The 23,711-nt window shown below is 35.0% G+C and overlaps 1 pseudogene; it reads left to right on the forward strand.

The window, feature by feature from the left end:
- The first annotated feature begins 566 nt into the window (after window positions 1-566).
- Window positions 567-23,711, forward strand: part of LOC103079057 (tigger transposable element-derived protein 1-like) — a 68,937-nt pseudogene continuing 45,792 nt past the window's right edge.

Consider the following 23,711-nt stretch of genomic DNA (forward strand, 5'->3'; position numbering starts at 1 on the left):
TATATATATATATATATATATATATATATATATATATATATATCTTTCTGGTTCTATTTGTCTGGTTGAACACTGAAATATAGAGTCCCTTAACTCACACAATATACAAAAAAAATAACTCAAAAAGGATTATAGACATAAATGTGAGAGCTAATGCTATAATACACTTAGTAGAAGTAATCAGAACAAGTTTTGTGACACTGAGTTAGGCAATGGTCTCTTAGGTACAATACCAAAGGCACATTCAAAACAATGATAGGCAAAAATATATAAATTGGACCTTATCAGGAATAAAAAAAAATGTAAAAATCCTTTGTACTTCATTGTAGACACTGCAGACATAAAAGGCTAACAAAAAAAATACTATGGATAATTTTATGCACTTAAATTTGAAAACATAGGAGGGTTTCCAAGATGATGGAAAAGTAGGAGGACATGGAGTTTGTATCTCCTCACAAACACCTCAATACACCTACAAATGGAACAATTTTCACAGAGTACCTGCTGCATACTAGCAGAGGACCTCAAACACATGAAAGGACAAGATCCTCATGTAACTGTGTAGGATGAAAGAAAAAAGAAAGGAAGAGGAAGAGGAGGGGAAACAGGACTGGACCTGCACTCCTGACAGGGAGCTGAAGGTGAGGAGAGGTTCCTGCATCTGGGGAAGCCCCCTCACCAGCATGGAGATCAGCTGGTACAGAAAGGGAGTTTTGGGGGCTCGGAGAAGAGCCCAGCAACCAGTCTTTGGCAGGAAGGACAGAGTAAGACCCACACAGGTGGTCTGTTCAAAAGACTTGCTTGCCTCAGCCCAAGATGAGTGTCCACTGGTGTGCACGTGGGATGGGTGCTGGAATGTGGGGTTTGGAGAGCAGACCTGAAAAGGGGACTGCTGTTGGCTGTGAGGACAGCCTGAGGGGATGGGAGTGAGGAGCTGCTCAACCAGGAATGCTCATGGAAGAAGCCTGGACCACCACAGGAGTGAAGTGCAATTGTTGAGTGGTGTTCAAAGGGCAGGGGTTGTGGGTGATGGAACACTTATGGATCTTGATTGTGGTTGTGGTTACACAAATATACACATATGATAAAATTTTATAGAATTATACATACAAACATATACAAATGAGTGCATGTAAAAACTGACAGAATATAAATAAGGTCTACAGTCTAGTTAATAGTATTATATCAATATCAGTGTCCTGGTTTTGATAATGTACTACAGTTTTTTGATTTTATCACTGTGGAAATCTGGGTGAAGGGTATATGGGGATGCTCTATACTATTTTTTATAACTTCTTGTGGGTCTAAAAGTATTTCAAAAAAATAGTTAGGAAAGAAGTCTTTCTCCTGATATGCACTGAAGCCTAATTGACTGGCTCTATGAAGAAACCAATCAGAAAGGACTTATCTCAGGTTTTTCATGTATAACACATTTTGGAGGAATCGTGTTATGATCTACCAAATCATGGCTTCCCATGCTATTATTTGTCAAAAATGTTGATCCACAATTATGAAATATGTTTCTGCTTGGGTTTTTTCGACATACAAATCACTATCTGGCTTTGGCAAATATAATTAAAAATCCTTCAGAAATCTCTCTGGAAAAGAACAAAAACAAAAAACAAAAGCAAAATGTGCTCATTCTGAAGCCATTGAATTGAATCTCTCATCAGAGCCAGCTCTCAGGCAAAACAGTCAGGAAACCTTATTGTAAGTTCCTACAAACTTTGCAATCTCTGACTTACAGAGATGCAGCATCATTGTTGTTTTCTAAAGTCAGGAAAGAAAATTTAACCCCAGGATTTTTCATAGTTATAAGTTGTTGGCTAGGTATGGAACATGTGCCTTAAACACTTCTGGTTAATAAGTAAGCAGGGTATGTGAAGTCAGTTTCCTTTCCATTACCTTGCATGGCCTCCCTTTTTGCTCCCATTGCCCTCTTTTCAATTACCTAGTACCTTCTGAAGTGTCAATTTTCTTGTTTCAGAAAATCTATCAGCTGACTAATAAATCTAGCTCATAAGCTCATTCACTTAGACTTCTTACCACTCCCAGGAACATTTATATTCAAGAAATAAGAATTTAGAGAGATGGTAAGTAACTTCTGAAAATAGATTACTAATAAGGGCATTTCTGGTTGGAGGCAGACACACGGGTAGGTCTAGGAGACACATCAGTTTGGGGGTGCCTTCTCCCAATCTCAAATTAATAATTTTAATTTGTTGCTAATTTTTAAGTCTAATTCTAGTAATATGTCATCATTTAATACCCCCAGAAATTAGGGACAAGTATTATTTTCCAATCTTGAGCAATAATTTTGACCAAGTGGAAAACTGTCTTTAGTCCTAGTGAATAATTTCTAGTCTTCTAGGACACCCACATTCACAGCTGCAGAAAGCAAGACCTCAGCACAGTCAGCCAACAGCAAACCCTCCCTCCCCATAAGGCTCTACTAAGCACCAGATTTAGGCTAAACTTTGCTATTAGGGATACAGAGATGATTAATTTCTTCCCCCCAACCCCAGCACCCAGTCTTAGAAGCTGGTTAAACAGCCAGCCTCCTTCTCAGTCAACTTGCTTGATAGGTGGAGGAAGGGAAGAAGATTGGGAAGAAAAAACTCAACCCAGAGCTTTCAAGTCTGCTGAGGAGATATTTTCTTCATAGTCCTACCAAAGCACAACTCCTGGGGAAAATAATTCCAAGGAGCACTGTTGACCTCAGCTCTTTTGGAGGTTCCCAAAGCCCTGCAGCCATCTAGCCTGCCAGGATTTCATACATTATCCCATGTCTCAGCCACTTTGGAACTGCTTCCATAGAGGAAAACCCCACCTATACTTGTGGTCAGAGAGATTAGGCAGAGAGGTTTTCAATATCCTACTTTATGGTACCACTTGGCAACCATAATATGCATATGGTGCCATCATGTGAGTCATGCTTATGTAGCCTACAGTTGTTAGCTACATTTCATTTCTGGAAAATAAAGCTAATAGTACAATAAAGTCTTTATCCTGATATTTCACTGTAAAATCTACATTAAGCATCTTTTACTAAAAGGGAGTTTAGTGTCTCCAACTCTAACCTGGGAGAATTCAGTGTATAAAAAATACACTGATTTGCTCAAATCATGTGAAGGTATCAGTATTACCAGATCTCACGGAGATCTTAGGTGACTTTCACTAACTTCTCTAGGACCTATATAATTTTTACTTATTCTGAATAATCTTGCATACTTAAGAATCAAACTCTATGTGTGAAATTAGCAGACTTTTTAAAGGGCAATGGCTGTTTTATTATTTCAAATAAGGAAAATGGAAGGAATTCCTTCTAACAAAGACAGCACAGCACTTGGAGCCCCTTCCTGAAATCTTTCCCATGTTCTCAAATTAAAAATACATCCAAGGAAATGTTCATTGTAAATTAAGAATCAGCCCCTATGAGATTTGACAGCTGTGCTAACTTCTATGGCTGGATGAAAATCTTTTTGTGCTATTTGAAGTTCTCATTTCAGACCCCAAAAGGCATGCATGAAAAATGTCCTAATCAAAGGAAACTGTCAAATCTCATCTTATGAAAAGATTTAGGCATTTAAATGTATTTACCATTTGAATGCAGTTTAATTTGGTTGACGAAACCCTGGATTTAAAATTTCAAGTTTTTCCCCCCACTGCACACACTAACATAAATGCATTTAATCAATGACTATTATAATTTTTACACATATTTGTTACAAACAGTGTTTAACTCTGATCTCCTGGTTTATATATCAATGGCATGTTGCAGAGTAAGGAGCTTTCTATCTAGACAGCCACATTTCTTTACACAAAGCATGCAGCAGTTTCATTGAACACGTTAACCACTTAAACTTATAAATAGATATTACCTCCCTTGAGTCTCCATTCTTCATAAGAATATATCCCTCAGAACTTCAGAAGATATTAGCAGATTCAGGATTACATTTTCAATGGAAGCAGCAGAAATTCACATTGTCGATTTCAATTCACAGAGATATTTAAGTTAGATGTTTTAATGTATGAAAATAAATCCAAGAACCTCACCCTTTTACCCAGATATCCTGTAGAGAACTGCAGGCTTATACAGCTACAAAAGGAAGTAACGTAGTTTATTTAGTAAAACAGGAAAAAAAAAATCGTTTACCTCTAATGGGAGGTAGAACTGTTAGTCATCATCACTCAGTTTAGGAAAACATTCCCCTTAGAGGATACTGTGGGCAAAGAAAATTGAAATTTTGGCTTTGATAAATTCAGAGTTTCCATGATTTGTACACTTCAATCAGAAACAGAGTATCTGACTTTAATTTGCCACGTATTACCATAGTTTTCTCAGTTTATTCTGAAGTTTAAAGTGCAAAAATCCAGCTGAACTGTTAGAATTTTACTTTGCTGTTAAAAAATAAAGTAAAAATCACTTGTAATATCTTTAAAAAGCTGATCAATTTTTTAACAGAGAACATTAAACATTTTTTTTACAATAATTCCCCATTGTCTATTCATGTGTTTTGTTCCTTACCAATGACTTCTTCCTGCTTCACAGTCTTGCAAGAAGTCTACTTCTTGGGAGAATTCATTTGTAATACTCTGAAGACTATCAGCAGGCTATTCCATAACTTGATAAACTTACAGAAGATATTATGCTTCCAAACATCACTAGATCCCATAGATGCTATGGCTGCTGTTTTTAACTAATGACATAAAGACCATGTGTCTTTGTGCTTGAAAAGAGAATGTGTCAAAAATGCACTGAACTTCTTGATATGCACACACCTATCTTACTCTGTTATCATCTTTTTTCTTTCTTTCTTCCTTTCTTTCTTTCTTTCTTTCTTTCTTTCTTTCTTTCTTTCTTTTTCTTTCTTTCTTTCTTTCTGCTTTCTCTGTGTATGTATGAGTGCATATGAGTCAAATATGATTTTTAGATAGGTTATACAAGCTAAATGTTTTTAAGCCATATTGAAGTATTTAGAACATTGGCTGTGCTCTTTCATATTGTCTGTTTCAAGTGTTAATGGGTAGTAATAATAGGAATTTCCTTCAGAATCTTGAAAAACCTTACTGGGTTACCAAAATGGAATAATTGGAAGTCACCAGAAAGAATATGCTTAACGGTGTCTCTCATAAAGATTTCTGAGGCATTTGTGGGGGGTTAAGCATTGCCCTCTTCATACATTTGTCTTTGAAAGTGCTAATTTTAACATATTATATCCTTAACACCATATTGGGAATGGGTTGTTTGTGTAACTTTAGGCATGGGTGGAAGAGAAATAAAACGCCTAAAAACTGGGAAAAAGTTGCTCAGAAAGGTGTGGTAAGGATTCCAAAGACAAACTTTCAGGACTTCATAAACTTGACATTGACTGGTCCCATTAGAAGGATTCGTTAATAGCCATTCAACTGACTTTTGTCTGATAATGTATTAAATGCAGAGAGAGCAAAGCTTTGAAACCAAAAAAGTGGGTAAGTTATTTGGAGTAGGTCTTATTAATTCCTTCCAAAAATGTCAGTTCTACTATTGATGTAGTTATAGTTTGTGGGTGTAAGATTTTACATGCCTCTTGGGAACCTTCTTTTACTTTTGGATCTTTTCTTTTCCATATTATTTTGGACCTGTTTATATGGAAGAAAAATCAAGTGATCATGACATTGTTATAAGCCATGGGCCTTCAATAAAAGTTTGGCATACAGAAGTAATGTAAACAAAGCCAGGGCTGCTGGACAGGGTTATGCAGTATGAAAGAGTGACTATCCGAGATGTTCATGGGAACTGAAATCTAAGGCAGCACTTAAGCATGGTGCTGCTTCACCTAGAAGAAGATGTGTAACTTTTTTAATTTACAAAAAGCAAACCTTTTAACCAGAGGACTATGATAGGCTGAGAGGGACACTTGATTCCTAATTTTATAAGGGAACAAGATGAACTGAAAATTACATCGATCAAACATATTATTTCTAAAAATCTCCTGAAGATAGTTTACAAATATATTGGTGATGCAGTGAGTCTGAAGGCAAGGAAACCAGTCAGGAGTATTGTAATAGTGTAAGCATGAATTCATAAGGATTTGAAGTTGCGAAATGTCGTGAACAATCCATGAGCAATTGAAAATTGGAGTTGAGAAAGAAAGACTCAATACCAAGAATTGAGCTAGGCTATTAGAAAGTAATAGATTCAATTGTTATCCCATCAAAAGGAGGTAGTCAGGAGATTAGCTGTTTTAAAGAGTGATGTGATGATTACATAGTAGTACTGCCAGACAATAAGACTGAGTAGCCAGCCATGTTTACCTTTTTCTTGTTCTACTTTCTAGGACACTCACAGTTGAGTTTAGGGTTTTGAATTCCTTGTTCCGTGTCCTTACCACAATCCTCTTCTCTTCTTCCTCTAAATCAGGACATCTCACTCTTCATTTCATGGATGGATCTCCATAGTCTCATAAAACTCTTGAAATTATGGGCAAACTGCTAATGGACTTTTATTGTAAATTTAATATTATTTTAGCTATCATGTTTAGAATTGTTTTTATTGTAAACTACCTTCAAATTTACATTTGTGAAAATGAATAGGAGACATAAAGAGATGAAAAATTATAGATAGATAGATAATCATTACTGTTATAGCATCTGGAAGTGAGTAAATAGACTTGGGGGTCATCATTTCAAGATTCAAATAAGAAGAAAAATTCAACTAGACGCAGACTCAGTACTCAGAAATTTAGTTTAAGCAGGAGGAAATGGGAATGATAAAAATTCTTAAAAAAAAATGTCTCATAGCCTATTATAGAGAATTAATTACACATCAGCAACACAGGAAAATTGTGACCAGTGTTCTGAGAAGAAATAATTCCTGAACTCGTATCATGTACTGGGTGTGAGTAAACAAGATTGTACAAGGTGTGGCTGTGTACTAAAGGGCCAAAGACAAGCAAGAAGAAAGACCATTTCACTGTGTCCCTACACACTGTGGCAGGTCATATTGGTGGTTACAATAGAAAATAATGGATTTGATAGAGGTTACAAAGAAAGAAACAATTGATTTTTGCATTTCACTGATTTGAGGGACTGAAAGAAATTGGATAATCAACGATTACTATGTTTTGAGCGTAGGTCACTGGCCGAATGATGGTGTCAACTACAAATTGACACTTGCCATGGGCATTTCCATCTACCTCTACAAGGATTAAATCAGGTGCTGCTGCAGCTGTTGACTTTCAACATCCCCTGAAAGGAGTTCAGTGTGGAGAGCAAAAATGATGCACTCTGTGGTCTGAGAAAAACCGGCAGAACAGATCTTCAGATAGTTATACATTTTCAGGAGCTGATTTTATGAGCCCAATTCTTGTATCTCCTCTTATCTAAAAAAGCTCTAAAATCTTTCATGGTAATGTCTGCTCCTTGTGCCTGGCAGTAACCTTCATGAGACTAGCAGAAACCTTCTGCAAAAAAAAATATGTGCTCAACTGCATGTACTCCCCCTTCACCAAAATCACATATATACTGAACTTCAAAAAAAATATATATATATATATATATATATATATGCTTGATTGCATGTACTTCTCCTTCATCAAATTCACATATATATTGACTTTCCCCCTACCTCTTTGGAGTAGTTTCTCAGAGCTATCTGAAATGTTATCTACAGGTTATAGTCCTTATTTTGCCCCAAATAAAACTTGACTCACAGCTCTCACAATGTGAATTTTTTTAAGTCAGCAATGGTATTAAAAATCTCTTCAACAAGTATTTATTAAGCAACTAGTACTTGGAAGGCACTGTGCTCAGTGGTACAGTGATGAATAAGTCATGGCTCTTGTTCTCAAGATTTTTTTTTACATATTGGGATTTTTGTTCCTACTAGAAAGAACATCATTAGAGAGAAACACCCTCACTCCTTTGAAGAGTAGATAGGAAGAAATAAAAGCTCATGGATAGTTTATCTAATAAGCAAAAGCTAATTTTTCCATATAAATACACTGGGCAAATATAAATTGACTTGTTAAGATGATCATCTTTCCTCTAATTTGTATGAGCCTATCCCCTAATAGATCTTTATCTGAGCCCACCCCGTTCTTGCTTTCAGAAATTTATCCCACTGAAAAACAGTTTAACAAATTTCAGTATGTTTCACCTATTTGGGTGGCGAGAGAGATAGCTTTCTAGACCCCTTTAAACAACATTGATTTTTTCTTGGCACCATTAAATAATGAGAATTTCTGTGCAGAGAAATTTGTGACATTGCAATATTACATTCATTGAAATGGTTGATTAGAAGTAATTGACCTAATTTTACTGGTGTTTTAACCTGACCAGAACAAGCAAATCTGCTTCAAGCCCTGTCACATATTTCTGTGAAAATAAACTGTAGGGATCCTGTTTTCACATTTCTTATAGCTTGTGATGAGCTTTCAAGAAAGTTGTAGTTGTTTCTCAAATTTGTAGAATTGTCTCAGAGACATTTTTTCTTTTATCTTTAAAAATCATCGAAGTCATTTTAAAAACTAAGGTATAGTTTCTCATGGGATGCTGAAGTTTTCACAATTGTGTATGCAGCAATAAATTTAGGCTTTTAGGAATTTATTTTAGAATGAGGGTTTATTTAATTTTTGCCTATGTGGTAGGTCCTATTAAAATGCAAAAGTTGTTAATTTGCTTTCTCTTTGTTCCTTAAAAAACTGGTTAAAAGGAATTTGCTTCTGTACAAATGTACTTAACAGGTTAATTCCACAAATAATTACTGAAAATGTATAACATACCAGAAACTTCTGGGTGCAGGATGAATACATGAGTGAAAATTATGGGGTCTTCTGAGGAATCTCAAAGTTTCACTTTACAATGAAAATTTAAGTTACATATGTTATCTTGTAATCCTTAGAGAAACCTTATATGAATCTTATTACCTCCATTTTACTGATGAAGAATCTGAGGCTTAAAATCTTGTCCAAGGTTACACAGCTATAAGTAGCTTGGCCAGGATTTCAAACCATGCCCATCCAGGGCCTCTGTTCTTCTCAGTAAATGATGTTGCTTCTTTCATGAGAAGGATACTTTGCCTTCTTTATCACACTTTATATAATATTCAAAATAAAATTGTGTATGGATTAATCAATCATATGTTGACTAATTTATTAATAATATCCATCAGCTATATGAAAAAGGTGACTCTCGAAAGTGAGCCAAAAAGAACCATTTTTTGTTACACACTGGCTGTACAGCCTCATTTAGCTTCTTGATGAAAGACTGTCACTTTTCAGGTGGGAAAGCATATAATGTGAGATATAACCACACAGAAAAAGAAGGAGACCTTCTCACAGGGCTTTTCAGGTGCCTGAGTGCACTCTCAAGTACATTTGTGTGAGGGAAATATAGGGCATAATCTGACCTGAGTTTTTCCATCCTCTCCTATTGATTTACTTCTAGAGCCAACGTTTCTTAAACTTTAGCACTCTGGTAGGTGCTGGGTATTCAGCAATTATTAAAAACATAGTCCCTGACTTCCATGGATTTACAATTTAATCAGATTTTTAACAATCTACTTCACTTTGTATATCTATTATAATTCAATAAACCTTAAAAAATAGTCTACTTTGTAAATGTTGTGTGACTTTCCTTATTTGAAGGACACATTGACACAACCAGGACCTATTTTTAGAAGCATCTGAGCCTTCTGGGAGTGATTTTAGTGTTCACCAAATTCTTCCAAGTAGTGCATAAAATGCCAAATGTTGGCAGTCCAGCTCTCCAACTGTAGACTTTGATTTCAATTAAAATGTCGACCCCCTCGCCTGGGTTAATATTTTAATCTGTGGTCTATGAGATCCTTAATGGTAGATATTCTACCTAATTCACCCCTAACACTAGCCCAGTGCCCTGTACATAACAAGCACTGTAAGTTGAGAAAGAATGAACAAGTCACTCCTGCTTCAACATAAATAAAGGAAAAAATTTGAATATGAGGAAAAATGGCATATAAATACCTTTAAGGCAGAAATTGGGGAGCAACTAAGAAGAAGAGGAAATTGAAACAAAAAACAAAATTACTCTACTTTTTGATAAAAGTTCAATTCTGGTTTACTAAAATATTGCAAAAACACTTTGAACTCTACCAACACTCCCTGACACTAAAATATTCCTCTGCAGCCAGGTCAGTATCCATGTTCTATACCCCAGTGACCTTGGGCTGCCCAACAGATTACTTCTTTTGTTCTTTCCTATGAAATATGTATTCTGAAAAGCCACCAATGGACCACAGTAAAACATATAATCTATTGAAAATCAATGAATATCATTTCTGTGCCCATATTTATACTTGGCTCTTGCTTCAGGAATCTAAAGTGGTCATTGAGTATTCAAAATAAATGAGAAAAAGGAAATAAGTTCCTGAAATATATTGCTTATAACCTTGGGACGACAATTTAGAAGGGCTCTAAAGCAGAGTCTATTCAAAAGAGAGGAAAGAGTGATATATGTTTGTTCCGTTTGTCTTTCAGAGAAATCTACTTAATATTTCCTCCAGAAGTAAATCCAGGGGGAAATATTACTTTGGGGTTCTTATGATGCAATTTAACTTGGTTTGATCTATTTCCATATATTTGATATCCAAACACATGTCAGCACTTTTTGTGGACCTAAGACCCCACTTTTGTTTTTTTCAATCTGTATGATACTGATACTTAATGTCTTAGACAGGATCTTGGCTTTGGTAGGAACATTTCTAAGTTAAGGGCCGAACCTTAATTCTTTTTTTTTTTTTTTTTTTTTTTTTTTTTTTTGCGATATGTGGGCCTCTCACTGTCGTGGCCTTTCCCGTTGCCGGATGCGCAAGCTCAGCGCCCATGGCTCACGGGCCCAGCCGCTCCGCGGCATGTGGGATCCTCCCGGACCGGGGCACGAACCCGTATCCCCTGCATCGGCAGGCGGACTCTCAACCACTGCGCCACCAGGGAGGCCCCGAACCTTAATTCTTAATAAGAATGTTGGTTTGGGTAGGGCCTGGAAATCATCTAAGCCACTTATAATAAGCTGGTGAAGGTACTGCTGATTATTAAAGACCAGGTGTTAACATTAATATGTTTTGAGAAATCACAAAATTAATGTACATAAATCTGTTGCATTTCTATGCACTAATAATGAGCTATCAGGAAGAGAAATTAAGAAAACAACCCCATCAAAAAGAAGAAAATACCTAAAAATAAATCTAACTAAGAAGGTAAAAGACCTATACTAAGAAAACTATAAGACATTCATGAAAGAAATTGAAAATGACACAAACACATGGAAAGATATACCATGTTCCTGGATTGGAAGGATTAATATTGTTAAAATGTACTACTACTCAAAGCAATCTACAGAACTAATTTAATCCCTACTAAAATATCAATGGCATTTTTCACAGAACAAGAACAAAATAATTTAAAAAGTTGTATGGAAACACAGAAGACATGAATAACTAAAGCAATCTTGAGAAAGAAGAACAGAGTTGGAGGTATCATGCTGCTTGACTTCTGACTATACTACAAAGCTACAGTAATCAAAAAAATATGGTACTGGTACAGAAATAGACAGGTAGCTCCATGGAACAGAGTAGCGAGCCTAGAAATAAACCCACATACTTATGGTCAATTAATCTATGACAAAGGAGGCAAGAATATACAATGCAGAAAACACTATTTTCAATAGTAGTGCTGGCAAAACTAGACAGCTACATGTAAAAGAATAAAATTTGAATATTCTCTAACACCATATACAAAAATAAACTCAAAATGAATTAAAGAAATCCATTACTAAATGTAAGGCAAGAAATCATAAAACTTCTAGAAGAAAACATAGGCAGAACATTCTTTGACATAATCTTAGCACTAATTTCTTGAATCTATCTCCTAAGGTAAAGAAAACAAAAGCAAAACTAAACAAATGAAAGCTAATTAAACTTAAAGTCTTTTGTACAACAAAGGAAACCATCAACAAAACAAAAAGACAACCTATAGAATGGGAGAAAATATTTGAAAATCATATGACTAATAAGGGGATAACATATATAAAACATATAAAAAAAACAGCTCATTCAGCTCAATATCAAAAAGAAAGAAAAAAATGGACAGAAGACCTGAACAGACATTTTCCAAAGAAGACATACAGATAGCTAACAGGCACATGAAAAGATGCTCAACATGGTTAATTATTAGAGAAATGCAAACCAAAACAGCAATGATGCATCACCTCACAATGGCCAGAATGGCTATCATCAAAAAGTCTACATATAATAAATGCTGGAGAGGATGTGGAGAAAAGGGAACTCTTGGACACTGTTTGTGGGAATGTAAATTTCTGAATCCACTATGAAAAACAGTCAAGCTTCCTCAAAAAAACTAATAATAAAACTATAATATGGCCCAGTAATTCCACTCCTGTGTATATATATAAAGAAAATGAAAACACTAATTTGAAAGAACATATGCATTCCAATATTCATAGCAGCATCATTTACAATAACAAAGATAAAGAAACAACCTAAGGGTTTATCATCAGGTGAATGGATAAAGAAGATGTGGTATATACATACAATGGAATACTACTCAGCTATAAGAAAGAATGAATTTTTGCCATTTGCAACAACATAGAGGGACCTGGAGGGTATTATATTTAGGGAAATTAGTCAGACTGAGAAAAACAAATATTGGATGTTATCATTTACATGAAGAATCTAAAAAAATTTTTTTTAATGATTGAATATAACAAAAAAGAAAGAGGGCTTCCCTGGTGGTGCAGTGGTTGAGATTCCGCCTGCCGATGCAGGGGACACAGGTTCGTGCCCTGGTCTGGGAAGATCCCACATGCCGTGGAGCAGCTAGGCCTGTGAGCCATGGTTGCTGAGCCTGCACGTCCGGAGCCTGTGCTCTGCAACGGGAGAGGCCACAACAGTGAGAGGCCCACGTACAGAAAAGAAAAAAAAAAGAAAGAGACACAGATATAAAGAATCAAATAGTAGTTACCAGTGGAGAGAGGGAAGTGGGGAGGGTAAGATAGGGAGGGGTAAGGGAGTAAGAGGTACAAACTACTATATATTAAATATGTAATCTACAAAGATATATTGTACAGCACAGGGAATATAGCCAACATTTTATAATGACTTTAAATGGAGTATAATATATAAAAAATTTGAATCACTATGTTGTACACCTGAAACTAATATAATATTGTAAATAAACTATACGTCATAAAAATAGATGTGCCCTGAGATTTATTCAGGAGAAATCTAAGCACAAGATTTCACAAAGCTAATTGTTATGTCAGAGAACTTTAAAAAGATTCAAGATTAAGGGGATGGAGGAAGAGAGCCAAGTATACATAAGAATTTAGCATTAACTCATGACACTGGACATCTGAGATAGGTATAACTTATTTTCTGTATACTATACATTAAATTACAAATGAAGCCTATTTGTGGCAATGAGAAAAGAATTCAACCTTTGCTGAAGCCAACATTTCAAGCCAGTGAGGTAATATTAAGCAGATATTTACATAATTTTGTTATAGGGAATATAAAACATCAAATGCAGGAGAAAAGAAAATGGGGTTGACACTTTAAAAATTAAAAACATATGCATTCAAAAACATTATAAGAAACTTATAAAGTAAATGACTAGCTCTGGGCAAATATTTGTCATCAATATTTGGGTCATATCATTAATGAAGAGCTTTTATAAGTCAGTGGAAAAACTTTAAAGTTTTAATAGAAAAATGAACATAAGATGTGCAGGAAATAAAGGGGAGAGGAACCAATAACAGCTGATAAACATTTGAACAAACCATTCTCCTCATGCTCAATTAAAGAAGTGAAAATTAAAACTATTAAATGGGTGATTTTTACTTCTGGAACCCTGTAGTAGATGTGCTTTTCCCTGTTTTACCCACTAAGCACAGCTAAAAGCCTTGGACATTATATATTAAAAAAACATGAAAAGACCCTAAAAGATATAAAGAAGACAGATGGTTTAGATATCCTAGGAGCTGAAAAGCAACAGAGCAGTGAATTTCCCAGATTTTCTTTTTGCCTCATATATCACAAATTTGATGCTAGAGAAGCAGAACCTAGGAATATCAATGGGGACAGATTAGAAAAATCCCACAAAACCCTTTTTTCTCAAGCCAAAGGAAAAGAAAAGGTGCACCCTAGCACTGGACAGGGTGGAATCAGAGGAGAACTTGCAGAGATTCAGGATGTTCAACAGTGATAACAAGGGTAGCATCCCTCACAGTATCAGTGGAGGCCACATGGGAGCAGAAACAAGGCAATCATCACCCACAAGTGTCAAAAGAGGTAAACTGGGGAAATTAAAATTCCATGTCACCTGTCAGTAATAAGATAACATTCCCTTTCCTGCACTTGAATGGTGTCAGAGGAATCCTACCTAAAAAGAAGATTTAAATAAGGTTCAGTGTCTCAACATAATAACAAAAATTTCCAGGTTTTAATTAAAGTGTACTCATCATAACAATAGCCAGAAAAATTAAAATATGAATATGGAAAGATAAAAAGAGATGACAACACTGAGATTATGCAGATGTTAGAATAATCTGGCAATCATTTCAAAGTAGTCATCATAAAAATTATTCAGTGAGTAATTATAAACACACTTGAAACAAATGAAAAAACAGGAAGTATCAGCAAAGAAACAGAAAGTTTCTGAAAAAAAGAGAATATAATAAAACTTCAAAAAGGAAAATTAAAACTGAAAAAATAAAATTAAACAATATAAACAATAGAAATAAAATAAACTGAAAAAAAATTTTGAAAACATAGAGACCTATAAGAGTCTAACAAAATATCTAATATTTATGTCCTTAGAGTGTCACAAATAAATTAAAATGGAATTCTAAAAAACGTAAAATAATCCACAAAGATGCAGGAAAAAAAATAGAGAAAATAAAACAGAGGGAACAAATAGCAAACAAGAAGTAAAAGGGCAGACTTAACCTCTAATATATCAATACTTCCATTAAATATAAATGATCTAAATATCCCAATTAAAACACAAAGATTGGTGAGGTGGATTAAAAAAGAAAAACACAGATGAACTAACTGTGTCCTATCTACAAGACACTCACATCAATTATAATGATACAGGTAGATTGAAGGAAATAGGATGGGAAAAGATATACCATGTAAACATTAATTGAAAGAAAGCAAGAGAGAACAACTTCCAGAATGGTGGACTGTGAAGTGCAGTGGACAATCTTTCCTACAAAACAGCTATTTAACAAGAAAAAAATGTATGAATGTTTACTTAAAATATCTAGAAATTTTCTGAAGGACATACAGCAATCAGAAACACATTCACTCAAGAAAATCTACTAAGCCCCATAACTGCATGAAACATAAACCATTCACACAGCAAACATAAGAGAGCTGAACTGATTAAACTAATATCAGACAAATATAAATAAAAAAACTATTACTGGAGATACAAAGAGAACATTTTAATAGTAAATGGGTAAATCCATCAGGAACATATTACAATTATACACATATAAACATCTATAAACAGAGTCCCAAAGTAAATGAAACAAAAAGACAGACTTGAAGAGAGATAAACAATTCAAGATAATAGAGATTTCAATACCCAACTTTCAATAATAAACAGCAGACAAAGCAGAAGATCAATAAGAATTCACAAAACTTGAACAACACTAAAGCAACTATACTTGCAGGTATTGTCAAAACATTCCACCCAACAAAATCAGAATACACATTTTTCTAAGTGCATATGGAACATACTCCAAGATAGAATCTATGTTACACCATAAAATAGGTTTGTATATATTTAAAAGTATTGATATCATATAAAGTATATTCTCAGAAAAAAAAGTGGAATGAAATTAGAAAATGACAACAGTAGGATATGTGGGAAATTCATAAACATGTGGAAATTTAAAATCACACTACTGATGACCAAAGAGTCAAAAATGAAGCACAAAGGAAATTTAAAATTCTTTGAGATAAAGGAAAGTGAAAACACAATATACTAAAATTTATTGACCACAACAAAAGTGGTACTTTGAGTGAAATGTATTGATGTAAACACCTATGTTATAAAGAAGAAAGATCTGAAATCAATGACTTAATCTTCCATCTTAAGAAAAGAATAATAACGTAAACCTAGTTCAAGCAGAAGGATGAAAATAATAAAAATTAGAGGAGAAATAAATTAATTACAGAACAGTACAACAGGAGGAAAAATCAACAAATCAAAGAGTTGGTTAATTTAAAAGGTTTTTAAAAATGACAAACGTCTACCTAGATTGAAGAAGAACAAATAAAGAAGACTCAAATTACTAAAATCAAAAATAAAAGAGCAATTATCACTAATGAACTTAGAGAAACAAAATGGATTACAATGGAATAAAATGACAACTATATGCCAACAAATTAGATAAGCTAGATGAAAGGGATAAATTCATAGAAAGAAACAAATCAAACTCAATCTAGAAGAAAACTGAAAGCCTGATAAGCCCTATAAGAAAGAAAAGGAAACAGTATTAAATTTACTGAAACATTAAGTAAAATCTTCCCACAAAGAAAAGCCCCAAAACAGTTTCATTGGTGAAATCTACTAAATGTTTAAAGAAGAATTAACACCAATCCTTCACAAAATCTTGTAAAAAAATTTAAAAATAAGGAACACTTCCCAGTTCATTCTAAATGGAGGCCAATATTATAGTGATACCAAAATATGACAAAGACACCACGAGAAAAGTTCAGAGTAATATAATTTAAGAATTCAGATGCCAAAATTCCCACAAAAATACTAACCAGCTGTATTCAGCCACATCTAAAAAGAACTATACTTCATGACAAAGTAGAAGTTACCTCATTAATGCTGGCTTGATTTAACAGCTGAAAACAAATTGATGTAATTTATCATATGAATAGAATATGAGGGGAGAAATGTAATCATATCAGTAGATTCAGACAAAGGATTTTATATAATCCAACACATTTTCATCATAAAAATCCTAGGAAGAGAAGAAATAAAAGGAAACTAGTAATGCAAGGAAACTTCCTCAACCTGATTAAGAGCATCTATAAAAATGTAAATAACATCCTTCTTTTTTTTATATCTTTATTGGAGTATAATTGCTTTACAATAGTGTGTTAGTTTCTGCTTTACAATAAAGTGAATCAGTTATACATATACATATGTTCCCATATCTCTTCCCTCTTGCGTCTCCCTCCCAATAACATCTTTCTTTATGTTCCTTCTAAGATTAAGAGAAATTAAATGAGGAGAAGAAATAAAAGTCTTCTAGATTGGAAAAGAAGTGTAAAACTCTAATTAAAGATGACATGATCTTGAATATAAAATATCTTAAGGAATATTAAAATTCATTTGAATTAATAAATGAGTTCAGCAAGTTTGCAGAATATAAGATTAAATAAAAGACCAAATATGATCTAGAGATTGGCCAAGATTTCAGAGTAGTAAGACCCTGAGCTCACCTCCTCTTATGAGCACATCAATATCACAACTATCTGCAGAACAACCATTGATTAAAAAGACTGGGATATACCAGAAAATATCTTCTACAACTAAAGACACAAAGAAGAAACTAAAACAAGACAGGTAGGAAGGGTGGACACATGACATAATCAAGTCCCATACCCCTAGGTGGGCAACCCACAATGTGGAGAATAATTACATTGCAGAAGTTCTCCCACATGAATGAGAGTTCTGAGCCCCACAATGGACTCTCCAGACCAGGGGTCCTTCGCTAGAAAGATAAGCCTCCAGAGCATTTGGCTTTAAAGGCCACTGGGGCTTAATTTTGGGATGCCCAAGGGACTTAGGGAAATAGAGACTTCACTCTTAAAGGACACACACAGATTGGCCAGCAAGATGGCAGAGTAGAAAGGTGTGAGCTCACCTCTTCTTACAAAAACACCAAAATCACAACTAACTGCTGGGAAAACATTGACAAACAAAATGCTGTAACTTACCGAAAAAGACACCCTACATCCACAAAGAAGTAACCACAACAAGTGGGTAGGAGGGAGAAAATAACAATAAAATCAAATCTCATAACTGCCAGGTGGGTGACTCACAAACTGGAAAATGATTATACCACAGAAGTTCTTCCACAAGAGTGAAAGTCCTGAGCCCCATGTCAGGTTTCCCAGCCTTGGGGTCTGACAATGGGAGGAGGAGTCCACAGAGAATCTGGCTTTGAAGGTCAGTGGGGTTTGATTACAAGAATTCCATAGGACTGGGGGAAACAGAAACTCCAATCTTGGAGGGAGCAAACAAGGTCGCATGCATGCCAAGACCCAGGGAATAAAATCAGTGGCCTTATAAAAGACTGGGTCAGACCTACCTGCTAGTACTGGAGGGTCATCTGCTGAGGGGAGTGTGGCTCTAGCTCACTGTGGGGACAAAGAAACAGGCAGCAGCCATTCTGATGAGTACTAATTGGTGTGAGCCTTCATGGAGGTTGCCATTTTCTCTCCAAGACCGAGCCCTACCCAACAGCCTGTAGGCTCCACTGCTGGGATATCTCAGACCAAACAACCCACAGAGCAAAAACACAGCCCCAACCATCAACAGACAGACTGTTTAAAGTCTTCCTGAGCATGGCCCTGCTGACCAGAGGGACAAGACCATCTCCACTCACTAACAAGCAGGAAACAGATGTTCCCAGCAGGAAGCCTGCACAAGACTCTTAGCCACATCCACCAGAGTACATACAGCAGAAGTGAAAAAAAACCTACAATCTTGCAGCCTGTGGAATGGAAACCACAATCACAGAATGTTAGACAAAATGAGAGATAGAGGAATATGTTCCAGATGAAGCGATAAGATAAAGCCCCAGAAAAAAACTAAGTGAAGTGGAGATAGGGAACCCTCCGAAAAAAAAAGAACTCAGAATAATGATAGTGAAGATGCTCCAAAATCTTGGAAAAAGAATGGAGGCACAGATAAAGAAGATGCAAGAAATGTTTAACAAAAGCCTAGAAGAGCTAAAGAACAAATAAGCAGAGATGAATAATACAATAACCAAAATGAAAACTACACTAGAAGGAATCAATGGCAGAGTAATTGAGGCAGAAGAACAGATAAGTGAACTGGAAGACAGAATGGTGGAAATCACTGCTGCAGAACAGAAGTTAAGAAAAGAGTATGAAGAAATGATGACATTTTATGAGAACTCTGGGACAACATTAAACGCATCAACGTTTGCATTACAAGGTTCCCAGCAGAAGAGAGAGAGAAAGGACCTGAGAAAATATTTCAAGAGATAATAGCTGAAAACTTCCCTACCATGGGAAAGGAAACAGTAACCCAAGTCCAGGAAGTGCAGAGAGTCCCAGTCAGGAAAAACACAATGAGGAACATGTCAAGACACACAGTAATAAAATTGACAAAAATTAAAGGCAAAGAAAAACTATTAAAAGCAACAAGAGAAGTGGAACAAATAACACACAAGTGAACTCCCGTAAGGATATCAGCTGATTTCTCAGCAGAAATTCTGCAAGCCAGAAGAGAGTGGCACAATATATTTTAAGTAATGAAAGGGAAGAACCTACAACCAAGAATACTCTACCCAGGAAAGCTCTCATTCAGATTTAACAGAGAAATCAATAGCTTTACAGATAAGCAAAAGCTAAGAGAATTCAGCACCACTGGACCAGCTTTGCAGTGAATGCAAAGGGAACTTCTTTAAGTGGAAAAGAAAGGGTCACTATTAGAAACAAGAAAATTACAAATGGAAAAGCTCACAAGTAAAGGCAAAATGAAAGTAAAGTTAGGAAATCATCAGCACACAAATATGATATCAAAACCAGGAATGGTGAGAAGAGGAGAGCACAAATGCAGGATATTGGAAATGCATTTGAAATTAAAAGACCAGCAACTTAAAACAACCTTGTTTACATACAGTCTGTTACGTCAAAACGTCATGGTAACTGAAAACAAAAAATCTACAATAGATACACACATAAAAAAGAAAAAGAAATCCTGATACAACACTAAAGTTAGTGATCAAATCACAGGAGAACAAAAGAAGAAAGGAAGAAAAAAGACAAACAAACACAAAACAATCAAGAAAATGGCAATAGGAACATATATCTTGATAATTATCTTAAATGTAAATGGATTAAATGCTCAAACCAAAATACACAGACTGGCTGAATGGATACAAAAACAAGACCTGTATATATGCTGCCTACAAGAGACCCACTTCAGATTTAGGGACATATACAGACTGAAAGTGAGGGGATGGATAAAGGTATTCCATGCAAAATGGAAATCAAAAGAAAGCTGGAGTAGCAATAATTATATCAGACAAAATAGACTTTAAAATAAAGACTGTTACAAGAAACAAAGAAGGACACTATGTAATGATCAAGGGATCAATCCAAGAAGAAGATATAACAATTGTAAATATATATGTACCCAACATAACAGCACCTCAATATATAAGGTAAATTCTAATGGCCATGAAAGGAGAAATCCACAGTAATGCAATAAGAGTGGGGGACTTTAACACCCCAATTTCATCAACAGATCAATCATCAAGACAGAAGATCAATAAGGAAACAATGGCGTTAAATCACACATTAGACCAGATGGACTTAATAGATATTTATAGAGCATTCCATCCAAAAGCAGCAGAATACACATTCTTCTCAAGTGCACATGGAACATTCTCCAGGATTGATCACATGCTGAGCCACAAAGCAAGCCTTGGTAAATTTAAGAAAATTAAAATTATACTAAGCACCATTTCCAACCACAATGCTAAGAGATAAGAAATCAACTACAAGAAAAAACTGTAAAAAAACAGAAACACGTGGTGGCTAAACAATATGCTACTAAACAACCAATGGATAACTAAAGAAATCAAAGAGGAAATTAAAAAAACAAACAAACAAACAAAAAAAGAGAGACAAACAAAAATGAAAGCATGACAATCCAAAACCTATGGGACACAGCAAAATCAGTTCTAAGAGGGAAGTTTATAACAACACAACCTTATTTCAGGAAACAGAAAAATCACAAATAAACTACCTCACCATACACCTAAAGCAACTAGACAAAGAAGAATAAATGAAACATAAAGTTAGTAGAAGGAAAGACATCATAAAGATCAGAGCAGAAATAAATGAAATAGCAATGAAGAAAACCGTAGAAAAGATCAATGAAATTAAAAGCTGATTCTTTGAAAAGATAAACAAAATTGGAAAAAAATTTAGCCAGACCCATCAAGAAAAAGAGGGAGAGAGCTCAAATCTATGAAATTAGAAATGAAAAAAAGAGAAGTTACAACCGACACCAAAAAATACAAAAGATCATAAGAGACTACATCAAGCAACTATATGCCAATAAAATGGATAACCTAAAAGAAATGGAAAAAATTTTAGAAAGGTAAAATCTCCCAGTACTGAACCATGAAGGAATAGAAAATATGAACAGATGAGTTACAACTACTGAAATTGAAACTGAGATTTAAAAACTCCCAACAAGCAAAAGTACAGGACCAGATGGCTTCATGGGCAAATTCTATCAAACATTTAGAGAAGAGTTAACACCTATCCTTCCAAAACTATTCCAAAAATTTACAGAGGAAGGAATACTCCCAAACTTATTCTATGAGGCCACCATCTCCCTAATACCTAAATCAGACAAAGATACCACAAAAAAAAAATAATAAAAGTACAGGCCAATAACTCTGATGAACATAGATGTAAAAATCCTCAGCAAAATGCTAGCAAAGCAAATCCAACAATACATTAAAAGAATCAAGTGAAATTTATCTGAGAGACACCAGGATTTTTTCAATATCTTCAAATCAGTGTGATGGACCACATCAACAAATTGAAGAATAAAAACTACACAATTGTCTCAATAGATGCATAAATACTTTTGACAAAATTCAGCACCCATTATGATTAAAAAAAAAAAACTCTTCAGAAAGTGGGCATAATTGGAACCTACCTCAACATAATAAAGGCCATATATGAAAAACCTACAGCTAAGATCATACTCAAGGCTGAAAAGCTAAAAGTGTTCCCTCTACAATCAGGAACAAGACAAGGATATCCACTCTCACTTTTATTCAATATAGTTTTGGAAGTCCTAGCCATGGCAATCAGAGAAGACAAATAAATAAAATGAATCCAAATTGGGAAAGAAGAAGCAAAACTGTCACTGTTTGCAGATGACATGATATTATACATAGAAAATCCTAAGGATGCTACCAGTAAACTACTAGAGCTCATCAAAGAATTTGGCAATTTTGCAGGATACAAAATTAATACACAGAAATTTCTTGCATTCCTATACACTAACAACAAAAAATCAGAAAAATAAGTTAAAGAAACAATCCTATTTACCATCACCTCAAAAGGAATAAAATACATAGGAATAAACCCCCCTAAGGAGGTAAAAGACCTGTACTGCAAAAACTGTGAGGTACTGATGAAGGAAATCAAAGATGACACAAACAGATGTAGAGATATGCCTTGTTTGTTGGCCAACCTAATATTTGCAAATGATGCAACTGACAAGGGATTAAACTGCAAAATTTACCATCAGCTCATGCGGCTCAATATCAAAAATAAACAAACAACCCAATCAAATAATGGGCAGAAGACCTAAATAGACATTTCTCCAAAGAAGATATACAGACAGCCAAAAAAAAGAAAAGATGTTCAACATTGCTAATTATTAGAGAAATGCAAATCAAAACTGCAATGAGGTATCACCTCACACCAGTGAGAATGGCCATCATCAAAAAGTCTACACACACTAAGTCCTGGAGAGGGTGTGGGTAAAACAATACCCCCATACATGGTTGGTGGGAATGTAAATTGGTAGAGCCACTATGGAGAACAGTATGGGAGTCCTTTACAAAACTAAAAATAGAACTACCTTATGTTCCACAATTCCATTCCTGGGCATATATCCAGAGAAAACCGTGATTTGAAAGGATACATGCACCCCCATATTCATTACAGTGTTGTTTACAATAGCCAAGACATGGAAACAACATAAATGTCCACCGACAGATGAATGGATAAAGAAGATGTGGTACATATGTTCAATGAAATATTACTCAGCCATTAAAAAGAATGAAATAATGCCATTTGCAGCAAGATGGTTGTACATGGAACTTATCATACTAACTGAAGTAAGTCAGAGAGAGAAAGGCAAATATCATATAATATAGCTTATATGTGAAATATAAAACAATGATGCAAATGAACTTACTTACAAAACAGAAACAGACTTACAGACTTAGAGAAGAAACTTACAGTTACCATGGGGGAAGGGTTGGGGAGATGAATAGATTGGGACTTGGGGATTGACATGTACACACTGCTAGATTTAAAATATATAATCAACAAGGACCTGTATAGCACAGGGAACACTGTTCAATATTCTGTAATAACTTAAGTGGGGAAAGAATTTGAAAACTAATAGATACATGTGTATGTATAACTGAATCAGCTTTTTGTATACCTGAAATTAACACAACATTTTTAATCAACTATGATCTAATATAAATATTAAAAAGTAAGGAAACCAAACAAACAGAAAAAGTATTAAGGAACAGTATGAAATGCTCTAGCTCTTGCAGACATTTTCCTAAGCTACTTTCCCTCTTATCATCATTACCATTCCATCAGGCTTTCTTCCTGTTCT

Source organism: Lipotes vexillifer, unplaced genomic scaffold (genome assembly GCF_000442215.2).
Source record: "Lipotes vexillifer unplaced genomic scaffold, Lipotes_vexillifer_v1.1 scaffold307, whole genome shotgun sequence".
NCBI classification, from domain to species: Eukaryota; Metazoa; Chordata; class Mammalia; order Artiodactyla; family Lipotidae; genus Lipotes; species Lipotes vexillifer.